Raw genomic sequence first — 21,850 nt, 5'->3', positions numbered from 1 at the left:
TGGAAGTGCAGTGGCCAAGACTAGAACTGGTGCCCATATGCATGCTTCCGATGCAGGCTGGGGCTTTCACCCACTGGTCCCAGGAGCAGATCAAATTTAAATGTCAAGGCTCAAAAGCCTAAGAGGGGCAAGTGATTTTACAGCACTGTTTGGCCAAACCATTCACAACTCTAACATTAACATCAACAATCTCTCCCGTTACAGTAGGAAAACTGTGTGTCCAAGTTCTAAAAATCATCTCTGAAAAACTTTTTTTAAACTTTTTTTTTTAATTTATTTGAATTGTCAGAGTTACAGAGAGAGAGGAGAGGCAGAGAAAGAGAGAGAGGTCTTCCATCTGCCAAAGTCTGTCTACTAGATATCATTTTTTTTTTTTTTTTTGACAGGCAGAGTGGACAGTGAGAGAGAGAGACAGAGAGAAAGGTCTTCCTTTGCCGTTGGTTCACCCTCTAATGGCCGCCACGGCCGGCGCACCGCGCTGATCCGAAGGCAGGAGCCAGGTGCTTCTCCTGGTCTCCCCTGGGGTGCAGGGCCCAAGCACTTGGGCCATCCTCCACTGCACTCCCTGGCCACAGCAGAGAGCTGGCCTGGAAGAGGGGCAACTGGGACAGAATCCGGCGCCCCGACCGGGACTAGAACCTGGTGTGCTGGCGCCGCAGGCAGAGGATTAGGCTAGTGAGCTGCGGCGCCGGCCTTAGATATCATTTTATGTACCTTTTTGCCTGTAAACTGATTTTACCTAATTTAATACAGAAAAGGAGGGCCTGTGTTATTCCTCCGATCTCTAGAAATAAGATTCTTCAGGAATTCAATAAATTATTCATGATGTCTTACCTTCCACAAGTTATAGACAGAAAAGAGATACCATTTCCAAAGGGACGTTCTTTACAGGGGGAAAAGGAGCTATCGGAGATGCTTTTCTACATCCAGAATTTAATTCTACCATCAAGGGTGCTCAAAAATGTTTGCTGAACAAGGTAAATACATCAGTGCCAATGTTGTGGTGTAACAGGTGAAGACGCCACCTGTGGTGCCGGCATCCCACATATGGCACTGGTTCTTGTCCTGGCTGCTCCATATCTGATCCCAGCTCTCTGCTATGGCCTGGGAAAGCAGTAGAAGATGGCCCAAGTCTTTGGACCCCTGCTCCCGTGTTGGAGACCTGAAGAAGCTCCTGGCTCTGCATCAGGCCTGCTCTAGCCATTGTGGCCATCTGGGGAGTAAGCAAGCACATTAAGACCCTCTCTCTCTTTCCTTCTCTCTGTAACTCTGCGTTTCAAATAAATGAATATATCCTTAAAAAAAAAAAAGATAACTACATCAAACACAAAAGGTTTGCTTTCATATATTTTAGCTAATATCATACTAAGCACAGCTTATGAGCTGTTAGATCAGAGGTACAAGAAGTCGTAAGTGAGGCACTTTGGTACTAGGAGATAGATAATAACTCCAGGATAAGGAAAACAATGCCACATTATTATAAATAGCTATTTTTTTTTCTTAAACAGTTTACCACCCCACAAGAATGGGTAAGCATTTTTAAAAACATAATTTACAGTCTGTTTCAATATAAAGTAGAATTCAGAAACAAAATTAGTATCTTCCACAAGAGGAACAAATGACTACAAAAACGCTTCTTTGATTTTACAATTAACTTCATAACTAGGATTGAATGCCTAGCTTAATATGACTTCCCTAAAATGCATTTGAACCCACAAGAATGCTGATTTTAATGTTAAAAAGATTTTTGTTTCTTTACTTTCATTTTATTTGAAAGGGAGGGGTGTGGAGCTAGAAGGATGGGGGAATAGGGATGGACACAGACACAGAACTTGAGCAGACAAGTGCTTCTGTCTGCTGATTTACTCCCCAAATGTCTGCAACAGCTGGTACAAGGCTAAAACTAGAAAAAGGGAACTCAATCCAGGTTTCCCATCTGGGTGGCAGACACCACCATAGGTGCCTGGAGGCAGGAGCCTCAGTCAGGTATCAAAATCCTGATAATTCAATGAATTTAACTGTAAATTATCTTTCATTCCAAGCATCTCAACCAGTATCTTAAGCAATAGTTCAAATACTTGCCCCTTTAATAATCTTTTAATTTTTATTTATATTTTGATCACTTTATTATTAAATGATATTAAATACTTTTAAATTTCAACTACTAAACAGCACTTTGAATAGTGAAAACACAATATATTGTCATAGTCGAATACTTTCTTTAAAAATACAATTCTAGTCCTTATAACATTTAATAATTTTAAACCTCAATCTAAACAGTAGTTTAAATTAGCAACTTAACTAGCCATACTATATTGTGTAGCTGACTATGTTATAACACTATTTTTGACAAACAGTTCTTCCTTTTATAGTCTACCCTCTTTAGTTTATTCAAAGATGTGATTAGTATCCAGTAAAATAAGGTCCACTTGGGAAAATAAAAGGCATGTCATACTTCACTGGAAGCCATTAATAATGTTTACATATGGCTTTCACATATAAATAGCATATAATTACTTACTTGCATAATTACTAGATCAGTGAGTACTTTTTCTTTTCTTTTCTTTTTTTTTAAAAGGTAGCTTCTAAATAGTTTTGTCAACTCTACCAGGGAAGTCAGTATCCAGTATGCATTCTTGAACATCAATATATATACCAAACAAATGGATAAAGGCAATAAAAATTGAAGTTTGAGTGTTAATTAGGCTGCTATAGTAAGCAGAATATATGAGAGGAAAATATGGAAAAATGGATAGGTATTTCCTGTAATCAATTCTGAGTTTCAAAGCAACTTCTTTAGATATTTGTGAAGAAAGTTCACAGAAAATGGAATTAACAGATAAATTTTATAGGTGCAAAAATTTCAAAATTCACATATAAGTACTTCTTTCCACATCACAACTAAGGGTTTTTAAATAGAGATTGCATTAGTTCTATTCTCTAACACTTCTAATCTGCTACTGTACTCTTATTTTACTATTAAATACATTATATAGTTCTTAGAAATCTTATCAACTGGGAAACAAACTGTATTTTATAAAATACTTTAAATCTTTAAAAAAGACACGAACTTTCAATATTAAAACACTTTTAAAAATACTATTTGCCAGGTACCAATATACACAGATGAATCTTCACCATTTCAAAATATTTAACTGGATTCTGAAACTATGAAATTAGGTGGCTCTTCTATAAAGACACATCACGGCCGGCGCCGCAGCTCAATAGGCTAATCCTCCGCCTGCGGCCAGAGGCACACCGGGTTCTAGTCCAGTTGGGGCGCCAGATTCTGTCCCAGTTGCCCCTCTTCCAGGCCAGCTCTCTGCTGTGGCCCGGGAGTGCAGTGGAGGATGGCCCAAGTGCTTGGGCCCTGCACCCCATGGGAGACCAGGAGAAGCACCTGGCTCCTGGCTTCAAATCAGCGTGGTGCGCCAGCCGCGGCGGCCATTGGAGAGTGAACCAAAGGCAAAAGGAAGACCTTTCTCTCTGTCTCTCTCTCTCTCTCACTGTCCACTCTGCCTGCAAAAAAAAAAACAAAACAAAAAAAAACCTTTGCAACCCATTTCAGATCCATTTCTTAGATACTGTGAAACACAAAAATATCTGCAAACTGAAAGTTTTATAACTGATATACCTGCAACATTTGGCCTGATACAAATTTCTATAACAGTAAAACTTCACCTAACACTGATAAAACAGTATTTATATTCTTTATTTATTTATCCTATTTAGTGAGACTACTCGTTTCATGTCAACAGTATTTTATTACTCTTATTATATCCAAAAACAAATCTTTTTCTCAAATTCTGAACTCCAAATACCTAGCACAAAGGGTGATAGGTAAGAGATTACAGCCCTATCATCCATCTCACAAATATCTACTAAAGCAAAGCACTTTCTGGAACCTACTTCAGTTTGTTTTGTTGCCCACCATGATTCACGGTTAGCCTGATCTAAAACTAATCTAAAACGTACCCTTTTGTTATGATGCACAGATTCCATCTCATTTTTACTATGTTTTCTAACTAGTAGACACTAAGATCTTTCATTTCTTCCTCTGACTGTATAAGCACTCATCTATTATTTGGATATTTTGAATGCTATTTACATCTCATATTGATTAACTTTCTGTGCCTTTGCTGAAAATCTTCTGCACATAATTACTAAATTTAATCCTAATATACAGTAACTGAGACCAATTAGCTCTCAATAACATGTAGTCAGATGAACTAGTCCTCAAGAGACAGATGTCCTACATAAAAAAATTGAAGAATTACAGTTGGACATAACACTTTAATAATTAGTGTAAGAAATAGCTTATGATGAGAATAGATAAGGACAAACATTGCAAACTTTAAACATTTTTTTCAATTAAAGTAAACATTTTTAAGCACTTGCCAATTACTCAGCCATTTGAGTTAGTGGTGGCAAAGTGAAAGTATTCCTGTCCTCCTGAAATACTTCAGAGAGAAAAAGATGTAAACAAATAGACAGATATAATTACTGATTATATTAAGAGATCTAATGTCGAGAAAGTAGCAAGTACCAAAACTCAGAAATTGGTAAAGGGTTTGCTGGATCAAAATCGGAAAGTAGTACAGTGTGGTTTGAGCTTAGCAACAATGGAAAAGAGGTAAACCTGTGAAGTAAGCAAGAACTGGATTATTCTGGATCTTGCAGGATGCAATAAGGAACTGGCTTTCATTTTAAGTCATTGGGGGAAAAATCGGGACCAGAGAGTATGCGTGATCTGACTCACATTTTTAAGAGATCACTTTGTCTTCTGGGTAGAGCCTGACATGAGGAAAGACAAAAACGGAAACAAGTTGTGAAGCTCCTACAGGAGTCTAGACAAAGATGACTGTGGCTTAAACAAGGGTGGCATCACACAAACAGGATTTGAGGGCTCTAAACAGTAGTTTTATTAACAGCCATTTAGTCAAACTTTCCTGAGATGAAGATAAGATTCTGTAAAGCAGAGTTAACTAGCTCATGGTTTCACGGACAGTGCCATCCAGAGAGACCTGAAAACTAATTCACCTAGGTCAATGATCACCACTAAACCATGCAATTTAAAGACAGCAGAGTGAAATCAAAGGCCTAACCAGCACTCTAAAAAGGTGCATAATTTCTCACAGATTTAGTCTCATGGCCAAAGGAATCAGCTCAAACTTTTAAGGATAAATGAAAGTGTCTATTTTGGGGACTTGCAGGTTTAGACAAAAGTACGTAAGGGTCTGCTGGGGAATAACAGCAGCAAAAGTGTTGTCTATTCAAACTGCTCAGTGAAGAAACATTAAGACCATAACCTCTAACCAACAGATGATGACAATTTATCCCCTACACACTACCCTCTGGCAGATGAGATCTATTCATCACTTAAGCAACACAAGTGCTTTTCAAAGCGACATATATAATTCATGCTTAACCAAACCTGTAAGGTGCACAGCTCTAACAAGCAGCCCTGCTTATTAGAATGAAAACTTCTTAATCACCACCCACACACTCCTTGCTCCTTTCTGCTCTATTCTCTGTCCTCTTACTTCTTCACTGCCTATCATCACCATCACCACTTTAATCTAAACAATACAAGTGTTATGAATACTTTTCTATCCATAGAAGTTTGCAAACCCTGTCTTATTTTTCTTTGTTGGAAGGATGATGAAGTAACGTGATAATGCTCTTTGAAGAAAAAAGGCACAAGTATAAAAAAAGCTAAAATAAAAGGGATTTCATGCATTTTTTCCCAACTAGGAACTAAAATTGCATGAACAATAGCCAATGGCAACCTTGTGACTAATTTGGATGACCTGGACATAAAATATTATCTCAGTATGTTCGCTAATTCAGAACTGCTAGAACAGCTGAGCAGTTAATTATTTAATATAGGGAGCACTAAAGCTTTCTATTCCCTCCCTTAGTGGGATTAGTTCATGTAGGCAGAAGTTCTGTAATGCTTAATCCCTGAAGTTAGCAATTTCAATTTATTCCTTCCCTAAACCCCTCCACATCCCTTCTTCTTCCAACATCAACCCTGTTCGTTCGTTCTTTCGTTCGTTCTTTCTTTCTCTCTCTCTCTCTCTTTCTTTCTTTTGACAGGCAGAGTGGACAGTGAGAGAGACAGAGAGAAAGGTCTTCCTTTATCGTTGGTTCACCCTCCAATGGCCGCCGCGCTGCGGCTGGCGCACCACACTGATCCAAAGGCAGGAGCCAGGTACTTATCCTGGTCTCCCATGGGGTGCAGGGCCCAAGCACTTGGGCCATCCTCCACTGCACTCCCTGGCCACAGCAGAGAGCTGGCCTGGAAAAGGGGCAACTGGGACAGAATCCAGAATCCGGCGCCCCGACCGGGACTAGAACCTGGTGTGCCGGCGCCGCAAGGCAGAGGATTAGTCTGTTGAGCCGTGGTGCCAGCTAACCCTGTTCTTTCAGTGATGCTGAAACTCAATATTCTTTCCTCACAGAAATACCCATTTTATTATCCATTGGGAAAATAACTGACCCTAGATTTCCTAGAAACTAAATTCAGTATAAAATGTAATTTGCCCTTATTTCTTATTACTTTCACAGTCTGAGACTGACTGCCTGATCCAAACACAGGCTAGCCTAAAAAAAATTTTTTTAAAGGTATATTAACTTATTTGAAAAGCAGAATTCCAGAGACAGGGAAAGAGATCTTCCATTTGCTGCTTTACTCCCCAAATAGCCACAATGGCCAGGGCAGGGCCAAGCTGAAGCCAGAAGTTTCATCCAGGTTTCCCACGTGGGTGCAGGGACCCCAGGACTCAGGCCATCTTCTGCGGCTTTCTCAGGCCATTAGCAGGGAGCTAGATCAGAAGTGGAGGAGCCAGGACTCAAACTGACGCCCATATGAAATGCCGGCATCGCCCTGTCCTAAAAATTCTTTAACATATGGAGCTGTCCTCATGATGTGAAGTTTATAAAAAAATTATTTAACAAGGATTGCCACATTATTGTTAAATAAGGACAAAAAAAAGAAACAGTACTCTTCCCCAAAGGTAAGAACGTGATCATTCCAGAGTTGTTTTCAAGTATCTAATTAAGGTAGGGAACACATCAAACTCAGGTCAGATATTAAAACAAAGAAAAGTAGACTTGTAAAATAATAATTACCATGGGGAAGGCACTTGGTGCAGTGGTCAGATGCCACTCGGGACAGCCACATCTCACATCAGAGTGTCTGGATCAAGACCCAGCTGGGCCTCTGAATCTAGCTTCCTGCTAATGTAAATCTTGAGAAGCAGCAGGTTCGGGTGAGGCACCTGTTGGGAGGCCTGGATTTAGTTCCAAGCTTCTGGCTTCAGCTTGGCCCAGCCCCAACTGGGCTGTTATAGGCACCTGGGGAGTGATCTAGTGGATGGGAGATCTCTCTCAAAAAAAAAAAAAAAAAAAAAAAAAATTTAAGAAATTACCTCATCTATTACCGTGACCAAAATTAAAGACTGCAGGAATTAAATCTAAAAACGATAATAAAAGAGTTCAAGGGCCAGCGCTGTGGCTCACTTGGCTAATCCTCTGCCTGTGGTGCTGGCACCCCGGGTTCTAGTCCCAGTTGGGGTGCCAGGTACTAGTCCCGGTTGCTCCTCTTCCAGTCCAGCTCTCTGCTGTGGCCTGGGAGGGCAGTGGAGGATGGCCCAAGTGCTTTGGTCCTTGCACCGGCATGGGAGACCGGGAGGAAGCACCCAGCTCCTGGCTTTGGATCAGCGCAGCGCTGCCCATAGTGGCCATTAGGGGAGTGAACCAACGGAAGGAAGACCTTTCTGTCTCATGTCTATAACTCTGTCAAAAAAAAAAAAAAAAAAAAAAAAAAAAAAAAAAAAAAAGAGTTCAAGAAAAAAACACTGCCTCACATTTATCTGTGGATGTGGTTCTCTATCTCCCCCACAATAAAAATATAAACAATTAATCAAGGGTACTAAATATTAAGCGTAAAGTACAGAAAAATGAGTAACTCAGAAAGAACATATCACAAAGACTGTTTGGGATGTTTTAACAGCATTTTCAGAAAAACACAGGTATTCATTATATATCACTTCTTAAAAATTAGTATAATCACAAAAATATTTAAACTAGGAAACTATCAACAGCACAATAGTTGACACAGCTTTCCAAATTTCTAATTTCACTTAGCAGCTAGAATATCACTGACCTTAAAGGAACAGGCTCATGTTTTTGTACAAATATAGTCTAATACTCAAGTATGAGTAACTGTAGTCTGTCAGGCATTCTTTTCAGTACAAATGGTGTGCCATGAAAAACAGTGGCTTTTTACTAGGGACAATCATTATATTTCAATATATAGCCAAAATGTTTTAAGTATACTTCCCATCTTGTCACAATATATTAAAAAATATGTGCAAGTGTAAAAATTTAATTAAAAAAATTTTTTTTCCATTTCATCAAGGGCATTTAGGTAAAGCTTAATTGTGAGTAAATGGCAGTGAAGAATACAAGGACTATCTGGGGTGCCAACTTTACCTACCGTTGCTTTTGTGCCATAGGTGCAAATGTCAATGCAGTGAAAAGGTGAAGAACATCTTAATTAATTATTGTAAGAACAATTTTGCAGTTGGAGACTCCCTGAAAAAATGTCTAAGGAATCTCTAGGATTCCTTGGATCATACATTTAAAATCACTGAGATAATATAATTCATTTAATAGTTTAAAAAAAAAAACCACAATTATTCTCTTTGTCCATATTTACAGCTTAATGGGAATCTTAAGCAATGCTACAAGGGAATAAGAGCTTTATAGAACAAAAACTAATACTGCACAGCATATTCTTTTATGGTTTATAAAACATTTATGAATACTTCATTTAATCCTCAACAATTCCAATAAGTCTATGTCATCGTTTTCATTGAGGAAGCAAGGAAGTAGGAAAACTTCAGAAAAGTATACATTTTGCCTGAAAAACATTTTAATAAGAAATTAAACATACAAACACTGAAAACAGCCCCTCTCAGCAATACAGATTCAGTGTAATATTTCCAGTTTAAGAATTTCAAGGGCATGAGAAAACAGTATACAGTATGTAACATAATTCATCCCTACTCCTCTTTTTTATCTGCTTAATACAGAGTTCAAGATTGCAGAGTTTTACTATTGTTACCAAGAAGTTCACTGATAAATCCTAGAAAAAGTAGCTTTAGATATGTAGCACAGTGTAGTATTAGGATACCACATTCTCACTGCAACTTTGAAATTGAAGGTAACAAAAAATCAGATGAAGCATTATTTGACACCTAAAAATATTCAATAAAGTAGCTTATATTTATAGTCCTTTTTATTAATCAATACTATCAGTTCCATGAACTGAGAACTTAGTATAAAGTAACTGAAAAAACATATCCAATACAAGAAGGATAAATTCTAGAAGACATAATTAGAATTATTTTACCTAATGTTTTCTATTTCCTTTCCAGAAGCTTTGTCATAAACTGTTATTAAATACACAAAACATTGTTTGCTTTCATCTTTTTACCTTCCCACAAGGCAAAAAAGAAAAACAAGAGGCAATGGTAACTCACTATTGGGACAACCATTAGTTGTCTTTTTCAAGATAAAGTTATTTTATGATATGCTAAACAAGTTTTAAGTAAATGAGAAAATCTATTGAAAGAACACATTTACTGAAATAAATCTCAGAATAACTGTTGAAAATTCACAGAAGTTCTGTGATGCTTTATTCAATTGCTAAAAAAATTCAATCCCCCATCACTGGAAAAGATCACCCAGCAAGGATCTCAGGACAGCAGGTTCCAGTTTAAATTTAAAAGGTCTCACTGATATTGAATGTATATCAAGTAGCATAATGACAAGAGTAAAAGTATAAAATAGCATAACTACCAATGTAAGGTTTAGGAATCAGTTTAATATAAAAGTCAAACACCGAACATTAGGTAATTACTCTTCAGTTAGAGAGACTAAGATTCTTAATCTAGAAATAAATTTATTTCTAGTATTCAAGCACCTCATATATAATCAAACAATATTAAGCATAGCAATGTTTTAAAATATTGTCCTACTGTATAACAAAAAGGAAATGAAAACTCTGCAGTTGACCTTGCAAATGTTTTCACTTCAGATAAGTAAACTAAATGCTTCTTAAAACCAGTATATGTTCTTTAAACTTTTTCTCTAAATTTTAAAGTTCCTTGGAAATAGTTTTTAAAAATTTTTGATCTACTGACAAAAAGGGAAAAAACTTTCTTAACTGCTACTGAATCAATGAGTGTTGTGCACCATTCATCTGAGCAACATCAGGAATCAGCACATCACCATTAGGAAGCACGAAACATTAGTGGTACCTTTTGTTTGTGGTGAATTTTAAAAAGCAGCATAAAACTCCTGATAATTTTTCTTTGACTACAGGGTCTTCTACGACTACAGGGTTTGGTCTTACAACCCAGTGCTCAAGTGGGTTCAAATAAAGTACAATAGTTTATATATATATAGCAAGTCAGTTTTTACTGCAAATGGATAAATTCATTCCATTCTTTGTAGCTACTGCTTCTACTACATTTATGAGTTTTCCAAAGAACTAATAAATTAAAAGACCCAAGTCCTCAAATAGTAATTAGTACCTTTCCTATGAACACTGAAAACCATTAGCTTTCAACACAAGGGTAAGCCATGGTACTGGTCTCCCATTTATAGATGGCTGAATTTTTAAAAAGTCTGTACAATGCTACGATGAATCATTGCCATCAGCCAAAATGCCTATTTTTAAACTAGTTCTGAAAGAAATTCAATTTGAAAGGGCTAACAGTAAAAAGTTCAGGCTAATCTCTAAGCTTATGGAGTCCTTTCACAAATAATAGTAAAATAAAAAGGGCATATATTTAGGCACAACCCTATAAAATCTTAAGACAACACAGCCATACATAAGAACACAGTATTTTATTAGAATTGATACACGCTAATCAGTAAATCTCCTTGATATTCAATAATAAAGTTGCTTATTTACACTTTCAGCCAAAGAGACCTTTGTAAAATCAGCCAAAATCTCTTTATGAGCTACAATTTTATATACTGATTTCAATTCTCACTATCTAACAAATACTTAAACAAAAGGCAAGGAATGTGAACACGAGCTTCGCATCCAAATCTCAAGACTTTACAATTGAAATATATAAATTACCACATTATCCATCTCTGCATAGCACTTCCACCAATCTTAAATTACAAGATACGCTAGGAAAATTCCTTACACACATGGGTCAAGTTTTCAAAAAAATTCTTCACTATGCCTTGCTATACCTTCCTGACAAGGCAGCTCTTTACCATGGGGCTTTACTTTTATGTAGCTAAGAGAAATCACTGGAATTCTGTTTAGAAGATTGTTGTTGAGTATAAAATGAAAATCAACTTGTCAACTAAAAGATTTCGAAGACAATGTAGAAACATCTTTTTCAGAATCACACTGTTCTCTTCAAGTATCCTTCTTGAGTGTTTATCACCATTAATTCTGCAATTTCCCTACCCTCAGGATGCTTACGTTTAAGGGCATTGAGTGTCTATGTGCACAGCACCACACCAGTGCTCGAGGCATACAAAAGAACATGCAATCTCCACGGAGTTTCCCATTTAGTAGGATAACAAAAACAGACAATGGTAACTGAAGATAGGAAGTGATATGTGTCACAGAAAGGCAGAGAGATGACTTTCATGGGGTTGGAAGTAGGCGGGAGAAGAATGACAGAAATCACATTCGTGTCCCACACATTTTAAAATTAAACCAGGTTGGTATTGGGCTCTTTGGCTGTATTTTGACACCCAGCACATTAAAACCAAACTGGCTACAACTGTGCCAACGATCTTCTTTGGGGCTTCCTTAGATAAGGCAGCTTTACAATTTACTACGAATGTCAAACAAGAAAATGCAAATGAACTCTTAATGTAGTACAGATATGAACGCTTCAGGACTCTAAATAAAATTGCTGCATCTCTCTAGTATTACTTCTCTAACATTTTGTGATGAAAAACCAAAGTGGGTCTCTCACACTGTGTGATTAAGGCACCCCTCTTCTGGGGGTATGATGGGAATAGTAATAATAATAATAATAATAATAATGATGTGCTACATTTCTTCCTTCAGGCTGTCTATTATGGATAGCCTATTGTCCTAAAAGTTAGGAGACCCACTGATTATTTTATCTACTGTAGGCCTCAGTTTCCTCCTCATGACAGGGTGGGACTGAATGATCTAAATAATCCCTTCCGGCCCTTAAAAAAAAATCCCATGACTCCATTATGACTCAATTAATACTATTTTAAGAATTTTAAGAGTCAGTTTTTAAGAATGATAAAGGCTTTAAGTTAAATGAACATCTTCTTCTATAAGTTACTTCTTGCTAAAATAAGGTCCTGTGAGCAAGTCCAAATGGCACTCTACCAAAAAAAAAAGGGCTTAAAAGATGAACTTACGAATTAGAAATTTTTATTATAATGACTCCATATATATTCGATGTTTCCAGCAAAACAAAAATCCAATTTCACTGAATGAATTTAAAAACATTAAAATCTCCATCTTCACTTGGTGTCAACTTTCTACCCATAAAAATGTGACTTCCCGTTACTGTAGTACAGAACTGCTTCTATTCATACCAATCAGGAGTTCCAGGGCCAAAATATTTGTCTAAACTCTTGAAGAGGGTGGGAGGGACACCAGCGAAGGGGAAGCAAACCATCTGCTCAAACTCGCAAGGATGATCTTTTCTCCAAAAGGCATCCCCCCCCACCCCCCCAACTCCGCGCAGAAGAAAAAATCCGGGGGGCCCAGCTCACCGGGGGCGGGGCGGGGTTGGGTGGGGAGATTTCCAATAAAAATCCCTGGCGCTGATGGTCAGTTTCAGGATCAGACACACCGAGATGGCGAAAAAGAGCAGACGACAAACTTCCTGGATTTCCTCCCCCTCGCTACGAGAGAGATTTCCTCTTGCTGACGAAGGGAAAGGCCCCTTTAACAGTTTTTCTCTGCACCGTGGCTGCTGCCAGACTAGGTGGGGCTCCCTCCGCAGCCTTCCTCCTGCCACTTCCCGCAACAAATGGAGCGAGCCAGCCCCGTTTCAGGCAAACTTTTTCCCTGTCAGGCTCGAGCCCGCGGGGCGCCGGGGAGTGGTTTCCCCCGAAAGCTCCTCAGCCCCGGCTCGGGGCTGGGGGAAGCTGGGTGTTCGCAAACGACAACTTTCTGGTTTCCGTTCTAACTTCCACCCACACCCGGGAGGGAGCCCAGGCGGCCAGCGAGGGGGGCTCCGGGGCGGGGAGCGAGCCTTCGGGGAAACCGGCGGGGGAAGGCGGGCGGCGGGAGAGGCTGCGGCGGCCGCCGGCAGGAGGGAGCGGGCGGGGGGGGGGGTCCTCGGGCTCTCACTTCCTCCGCCATATTTCAGACATTTGACCCCTTCCGCAAAGCGCGCTGTTCCCCCGCGGCGGCGGTGGCTGCGGCTGGTCCTCGCCGGCCTGGGAGGCAGCGCGCTCACCGGCCGGGCTCGCGGCCCCCGCGCCACCTGCCGCGCGCCGAGGGGCCGCCGGCGCCACCGCCGCCACCGCCGGGGCCCCTGACCGCCCCGCCCGGCCCGCGCCGCACCCCACCCCAGCAGCTCCCCTCAGCCGGCGCCCGGCCCCCGCCCCGCGCCGCCGCCGTCGCTGCCTTCGGCGGCCACGCATGCACTCTGCGAACCTCTCACGCTGTCACCGGGTCCTCGCAGCCGGCGTCGCCCTGCGCTCCCTCCGGGTCACTGCTCCCGGCGCCACGGCGGTACTGCCGCTGCCGCCGCCGCCGCCGCCGCTCCGGCTGGTTTACACGCCTGACTCTGGGCGAGGTTTGGCGGTGTCGCCTTGACGTCAGGCGTTCAGCCTCGCTCTCGCTTCCGCCCGCGGGCGGGGCGCGCGGGTGCGCGGCCCGGGAAGGGGCGGGGCCGCGGGGCGGGGCCAGGGCGCAGGGGGCGGGGCCGCCGCGCGCCGGGTTCTCGCCGTCGGCCTCGCGCCGGCCTCCGGCGCCGCGCGAGCTCCGGCCCGGCACACGTGGCTCCCTCGCGGCCTGCGCTGCGCGGTGTTGCTCGCTGACCTCCGCAGGCTGGCTGGTGGGTGGAATCACGGGTGGGCCTCTGAGTGGGCTGCGGTGCAGATCAGGGGATCAGGAACCCTCCGGAACCCCAAAGATGTCTTTTATTGTAACCCAGAAATCAGTCGCCCAGGCCTCCAAACGTTTGGTGTTGGCGTGGTCCTTTGTGCTGGACAAAATAGCTGGGAAGTCACTGAGCCCCGGCGGAGGAGCCTAGTCCGGGGCACAGCCTCTTCATTGCTGGAATTTGCCTTTCTCTGGAATTGTGAAGTGTCTCGTTCACTGGATGAACTCTTTCCAAATTGCTTATGCCAAGCGCAGCTGGCAGATCAACCATCCCCACATAGGTTTGCACCTTGCACCCACAGCGATATTAAGCGAATGCAATAAATTGCATATTCAAATGCGTGACCCCAGTGACTTTATAGGATTGCCTGTAAGGTAGGTTTTTTTCATGTAACTTCAGGGCATCAGAAAACATTTTCTATTCCAAAATGCTTTGATCTCAAAAAGGGCGGGAACTTAACAAGGGAATTTGCCGTCGTTAGAGAAAAGATGAAACGCAAGTACCTTTGGTACAAAATTTGGAAAGTAAAAGTGTGATTGTTTTCACTCCTTTTAATCCTATATAGTAAGTGAAAACTAAGCTGACCTTAATGGTTAAAGGAATAGAGAAGAATGAACTATAATTATCTAAAACCTTTGTATGTGTGTTTTCTTGGTTATTTTACAATCGAGGTTAATTGGGTATGTTATGTATTTTGATAATTTCTGTTTCCCTAGAAACTTTTTAATGACAGTTTCCAGATCACATTTCATAACAATCTATTGGAACTACTATAAATTCTGAATGAATGAATTAAAAATAAATTTCAGTTTTCTACCTTATCAATTATTACATGAAAATTTGAAAGTCTGAAAGCCTGAAACTTTGGGCTCACAAAAAGCACTGTTACCTGAGTACTCATATGCATGGATTACAGGATTTTTTACACCAAAATAAGCTTACCTTTTAATCCATTTTCCATGAACTTTTTGAAGTACCCTCATACTGTATAGGGTTTTTTTTCCTTCTTTTTTTTTTTCCCCCAGTAACTGTGACCTATGGGCAATTGATTTCTTTCCAGAAAGAAGATTGAAACTAGGATTTTTAGAGTTTGAGAGAATGTGTGAAATGGCTTATTTAATAAAAAATACATTTATTCTCTATTAGATGGGAAATCATTGCATTTGTATTAAATAATCCTCAGTCTGCAGAGAGCACCAGAATCCGCGCCTCTTAGTGCTGCGTTTGCTTCTGAGCCCCTTGTTCTATGGATTTCCTTGCCATCTTCACCAGGATGTTCACTTGGCAGCTTGCATAGATCATGTGTGCAAACTGAACCCAGTTCCTTTGTCACCAAACCAGTTTCTCCTCCTTTTCCTTTGTGAATTGTATCACCACCTTTACAGTTACCCAGCCTTCAAGCCTGAAGCCCCTCTGCATTTTCTGAAATAACCCATCAATGACTTAACTATTAGATAGCAATTCAACAAGTTCTTTCACTGTGTTTCTCCTTTGCCATTTCTACTAAGACAACACTTGGCTTAGGTTGGCAAATTTCTCAGCTCCTGGAGTTTTTCATCCTGGTAGCCTCCGGTCTGTTCCTGGTGTGATCCATTCTTCACATTGTTGCCAGATGAATTATCATAAAGCACACAGAGAACATCACTCCCTTCCTCAAAGAGCCTTTGATTACTCCCCCTGCTCTACCAAAATAAAGTTAAAATCCTGTGTCTCACTTTTTCCTTTGACTTAAAACTGCTTTACAGGGTCCAGCGTTGTGGCGTAGAGGGTAAAGCCACCAGCTGCAATGCCAGTATCACATATGGGTGTCAGTTTGAGTCTAGGCTGTGCTTGCTTGCCACCTACTCCCTCCCTCCCTCCCTCCCTCCCTCCCTCCCTCCCTCCCTTCCTTCCTTCCTTCCTTCCTTCCTTCCTTCCTTCCTTCCCCTCTCTCTCTCTCTCTCTCTCTGTAGTTAAGAGAGAGAGAGAGAGAAAGATCTTCCATCCACTGATTTACTCCCCAGAAGCCTGCAACAGCCAGAGTTGAGCTGATCTGAAGCCAGGAGCCAGGACCTTTTTCTGGGTCTTCCATGAAGGTACAGGGGTCCAAGCACTTGGGCCATCTCCCACTGCTTTCCTAGGTCATAGCAGAGAGCTGGATCAGAAGTGGAGCAGCCAGGACTTGAACCAGCACCCATATGGGATGCCGGCACTGCAGGTTGTAGCCCCACACACTATGCCACAGTGCTGGCCCCTGCTCCACTTTCAATCCAGCTCAATTCTAATGTTCTGGAAAAGCAGCTGAAGATGGCCAAAAAAAAAAAAAGTTTGTACCTCTGTCATCCACATGGGAGACCCAGATGAAGCTCCTGGCTTCAGCCTGGCCCAGCCCTGGCTGTGGCAGCCATTTGGGGAGTGAACCAGTGGTTGAAAGATTGATCTGTTTCTTCCTCTCTGTATAACTCTGCCTTTCATATAAATAATGTTTTTTCTTAAACTACCTTTGTCAGAGTGGACTTTTTATCCTGCTCCCATCTCTAACCCATTTCATTCTGCCAAAACCTTCCTTGTTATTCAACATCCATCTATTTTCTCTAAAAAAAAAAAAAGCTTCTTTCCACTAATGTGGCCTCATGTTTTGAATTCCCCTGATACTTTATTGGTTTTTTTCTTTTGTCACTGGTGTTAGACCCTCCTATGAAAACAAGGGTTTTCAGATTTCTTTCTGTCAAGGGTCAGAAAGTAAATACTTTATGCTTTGTAGGCCAGATGATCTCTGTTGCAGCTACTCAGCTGTTGAACTCTGCATTTGTAGCAGAAAAGCAGCCATAGGCAGTACATTAAAAATGGATGTGGCTGAGGCACAGCGGTTAAGGTGATCCTTGGGATACCTACATCCTACTATCAGAGCTGGTTTGAGCCTGGTTACTCTGCTTCCGATCCAGCATCCTGCTAGTGCCCCTGGGAAGGCAGCAGATGATGGCCCAAGTGCTTGGGTCCATAACACCCTTGTGGGAGGTCCTGATGGAGTTTCTGGCTCCTGGTAACTGGCTCAGGTATGGCCCAGCCCTGACAATACAAACCTTGGGGGAGCAAGAGTTAACCATCAGATGGAGCATTTTTCTGTAACTCTGCCTTCCAAATAAATAAGCCTTAAAAAAAAAGGGACATGGCTCAGTATTCTTATGAAACTTTATTTACAGACCCTAAAATTTGGATTTCATGTAATTTTCATGTGTCATAAAATAAAACTCTTTTTTAAATAAAAATTATTCTATTTATTTGAAAGGCAAAATTAGAGAGAGATCAAGAGAGAGAGGGAGAGGTAGATAGATCTTCAATCTGCTGGTTCACTATCCAAAAGAGTGCAATGGCTGGGGCTAGGCCAGACCAGAGCCAGGAGCCTGTCTCCCACATGGTTGGCAGTGACCCAATACTTGGGCCATCTTTTGCTGCTTTCCCAAGCATATTATCAGGGAGCTAGATGGAAAGTGGAGTTGAATGGAAGCTTACTGTGGGATGCCAGTGTCACAGGCGGCAGCTTAACCCACTGTAACAAGATGGTGACCCCAATAGAAATCATTTTTTTGACCATTAAGAAGTATGAGAATCATTCTTAGCTCTTGGCAGCAGATTGGGTTGAACAGCTGGCCCATAGTCAGGGTCAGCTTCGTGGGCCTGTGACCCATTAAGTCTCACAGGGCCCTGTATGTAGACAGGCTCTGTGGTTTGATGTTTTAATGTCACTGTCTTGACTTTCTTTTTTTTTTTTTTTTTTTAATTTTTTTTTTTTTTTGACAGGCAGAGTGGATAGTGAGAGAGAGAGAGACAGAGAGAAAGGTCTTCCTTTGCCGTTGGTTCACCCTCCAATGGCCGCAGCAGCTGGCACGCTGCGGCCGGCGCACCGTGCTGATCCAAAGGCAGGAGCCAGGTGCTTCTCCTGGTCTCCCATGGGGTGCAGGGCCCAAGCACCTGGGCCATCCTCCACTGCACTCCCTGGCCACAGCAGAGAGCTGGCCTGGAAGAGGGCCCACCGGGACAGAATCTGGCGCCCCGACCGGGACTAGAACCCAGTGTGCTGGCGCCACAAGGCGGAGGATTAGCCTGTTGAGCCGCGGCACCGGCCTTGACTTTCTTAATCATTTATATGAGAAACCTGCATTTTCATTTTGTACTGAGTCCCACGGATTATGCCTGTACTGAAAGCTAAAATCCAGACCTTTTAAGATTGATGTAAATTTCTTTTCTTTTTTTTCTTGTAGGATGTATATTTCTTGTCTCCTTTAGTACTTGGCAGAGTGCCTTTCACACAGTAGGAATTAATAATGTAATGGTTGAACTTTCTGTTCCTTAAAGTGGCATGGGCTTGTGGAGAACGTGAGAGCCTGAGTTCAGCTCCATCACGTGTTAGCAGAGTGGTCTTGGGAAATTCCATAGCCGTGTGGAGTCTTGGTTTTCTCATCTATGCTGTGTGGGTAGTAACATCTGCCTTACACAACTGTTGTAATATGGTGTGTGGATAATAGCCATGTTCCAAATCCTTGTACAAAAAGATGTTCAAAGTTTTTTTTTTTCTCCTTTTAGAAAAAGGAAGTTAATAGTGTTCGCGCCTGTAACTATTGCCATGCTTAATCTAATGTGTAATATCCAATCCTTTTTTTAAAGCATTTTATTTCAGAATAGCTTTAAGTCTATAAAACCAAATTGTGAGGTAGTAATACAGAGTTTCCATATACCCATCACCAATTTTTCATTTTATTTGCTTTTTAAAAAGTTTTACTTTAAATGACATCTATACTTCATTAGTTGCATTTCAAAAGTACACAGAAGTAGTGGTCTTACTGCAAATCCAAAATTGAATTTTTAAAAATCCTAAATTTATAATTTTCAATTAATAATCAATGATCACCAGCATAAATGAGTCATAATATTTAACTTCCAACTAAGCATGGTTACCAGGGGCATCAATGCTTATCAACTTCAAATATTATTGTCACTCACAAATGAACAATATTGAAATTTGATCCTTGCAAGACTCATATCGGCTGTTCCCTCTGTTATCTGTATGTGTGTTTATGTGTGTGTGTGAGTATGCATGTGTGTGCATGAATATTTGTACATGTGTATAGTGTATGGAATACAAATATAGTTCTGGACTTTTGCAACATCCTGCATGGACAGGATAGGAGATTGAGAAAGCTGCTTGTTAGATACAAAAGAGAAAAAACCGTAGCTTAAATGCCCAGGGAGTTTCATTCTGTTTTCTTGATCAGAGATTGTGTTCCAAACCCTATTCGGTTACTTAAAAAATTTTACCACTTAATCACACAGGAGATTGTGGGGAGCAAACCGGACTAGACTAAGTTACTCGAATTAGGACTTATTCTATGCATCTGCTCTCCCACAATATGGCGCTGGGAGAGAAGTAAACAGCTTCCGCACAGCTGCCTCCAGTTCAACCAATTAACTGTAGGACTTGCTCCTGATTGGAGAGCAGCGTACTCAGCCGAGTTGGGATTGGCGGAGGAGGACTATAAAGGAGGAGAGAGACGGCATGCACCAGGAACATCTATGGGGAACATCTAGCTGAAGGAACACCCGTGCAGCCCCCGAGAGAACTGGCCGGTGGTGTGCCGCTCCCCTGCGGAAGTGGGGAATGCGGCCAGGGGGAACTGCCCTTCCACGGAGGTGGAAGGGACGGTAGCCAACCCGGGAAGAACCAGCAGCAAACCCGGGGAGGGCCGAGCAGACGAAAGAACAGCGCAGGGTTCAGTGTTGCTCCTCCACGAAGAGGGGGAGCGACATAATGGTGCCGTGACTCGGATAGGAAACCTAGCTCGGATAGGAAACTTAGAACGGATAGCAAACTTAGGAGGGAAGAAACGGGAAGAAGCAGGAAAATATCGGAGAGAGAGACTAGCAAATAGCCTAGGGAAAATACCGGAGAGAGAGACTAGCAAACAGCCTAGGGAAAAGCCGGACGAAAAGGGTGCCGGAAGAAGCTATTGAAAGCCTAGGCATAGACTCGGATACGGACTACGGGGGGAAGCTGGGAGAAATCTCTAAGGTCGAAAGCGAAAGTGAAAGCTAGAACAAACAGACTCGGATGCGGACTGTGGGGAGAGGCCAGGAGAAATGAGGGAGGAATATCGTTGGAGGAAAGCTTGGGGAAACATACCGGGTAGAGAAAAATGTTAGGGAAATTGAAGCCGCGGGGGGCAGGCCGAGGCGGAAACGAAGGCCACTTTGGGGTTCTCAAGTTAGCCCGGGAATAGGGGGCGAAAAGTTGAAACTAGAAGCTGAGACGTAAGCCAGGTTGGGATCCGTCTGATTAGCCCGGGGAGCAAAGGACGGGAAGCCAAACCGTGGGGCGGAGACGTACGCTGGGTTGAATTCGCCAGGCTAGCCCGGGGAACTTAGATTGAATCCTAGTGGCGGAGACGCAAGCTACGCTGTGTTACTCGCGGAAGCCGCCGCGTGCAGAGAGAGCACGGGGCGTGAATAGATAGGGAACGCTGGCGTAGGCCGTGGTTCAGACGCGAAAGGGTTAAGCGTGGAGACCGCGGAGCGCGCAAAGCCGAGCCGCGCAAGGCCGGGAAGCTGCGCAGATGAGAGAGGCGCGCGGGCTGAAGCGGCGCAGAGCCGGGAACCCGCCGGCGGGGCGAGGTGCCGGAAAGCTGCGGGGATAAGAGAAACAGAAGTTTGGAAGTGAAGTAAAAGAGAAATGGGAATGCTGGAAGATAGAAGTGAAATGGGAGAGGTAGGAATGCCCGGAGATAGAGAAATAGAGAAAAATAAGGCCTCCCCTCAACATGCCAATTAGAAGGCTTGAATTCGGTCTGCCCGATTAGTGAGGCTATGAGCACCTGGGCGGCTAGCCGCAGGTCACCGAAGACAGGCACGAATTAACATCAGTAAAGCTTCCCCACAATGCAACAATTAGGAGGCTTGGATTCGGTCTGCCTGATTTAAGGCGGTAAGCGCCAGCAAAGCTCGACCAGAGTATGAGCTGCAGGTCACCGAAGATAGGCACGAACCAACACTAATAAGTCTCCCCCACAATAAGGCAATGAGAAGGCTTGGATTCGGTTTGCCTGATAGGTTTTGTAAACACCTGCAGGCAGTTCTAGCAGAGCAGAGTATGCGCTGCAGGGCACCGAACACAGGCATGCATCAGCGCCTAAAAACCTCCTCACAATGGCGAAGAGAGGACCCGGATTCGGTTTTCCTGATTGATAGGACTTGTAAGAGCCTGTGGCAACTCTAGCAAGTAGAGCAGAGTGTGTTCCGCGGGACACCGAAGACAGGCGCGTATCAACGCTAAAAAATAAAAAGAAAGGGGGATCTGTGGGGAGCAAACCGGACTAGACTAAGTTACTCGAATTAGGACTTATTCTATGCATCTGCTCTCCCACAATATGGCGCTGGGAGAGAAGTAAACAGCTTCCGCACAGCTGCCTCCAGTTCAACCAATTAACTGTAGGACTTGCTCCTGATTGGAGAGCAGCGTACTCAGCCGAGTTGGGATTGGCGGAGGAGGACTATAAAGGAGGAGAGAGACGGCATGCACCAGGAACATCTATGGGGAACATCTAGCTGAAGGAACACCCGTGCAGCCCCCGAGAGAACTGGCCGGTGGTGTGCCGCTCCCCTGCGGAAGTGGGGAATGCGGCCAGGGGGAACTGCCCTTCCACGGAGGTGGAAGGGACGGTAGCCAA

At 42.6% G+C, this 21,850-nt stretch overlaps 1 protein-coding gene across 4 annotated transcripts in view; it reads right to left on the bottom strand.

Moving 5' to 3' along the window:
* The window catches only part of RAP1B (RAP1B, member of RAS oncogene family), a 42,637-nt gene extending 28,800 nt beyond the window's left edge, over nucleotides 1-13,837 (bottom strand). For 2 of the 4 annotated variants that reach the window (XM_017341970.4, XM_002711319.6), the window contains exon 1: nucleotides 13,703-13,837. The gene's annotated coding sequence lies outside the window, so the exon portion shown is untranslated. Of the gene's footprint in view, nucleotides 1-12,810; nucleotides 12,965-13,702 lie in introns of those variants that run through there. The other 2 variants (XM_070052590.2, XM_070052591.2) reach the window with 1 other exon arrangement.
* Between the last annotated feature and the right edge of the window lie 8,013 nt (nucleotides 13,838-21,850).

Source organism: Oryctolagus cuniculus, chromosome 11 (genome assembly GCF_051225735.1).
Source record: "Oryctolagus cuniculus isolate XC-2025 breed Fujian yellow rabbit chromosome 11, ASM5122573v1, whole genome shotgun sequence".
NCBI classification, from domain to species: Eukaryota; Metazoa; Chordata; class Mammalia; order Lagomorpha; family Leporidae; genus Oryctolagus; species Oryctolagus cuniculus.
Note: the sequence above shows the minus strand (reverse complement) of the source record. Positions and strands in the feature narration are given on the sequence as shown.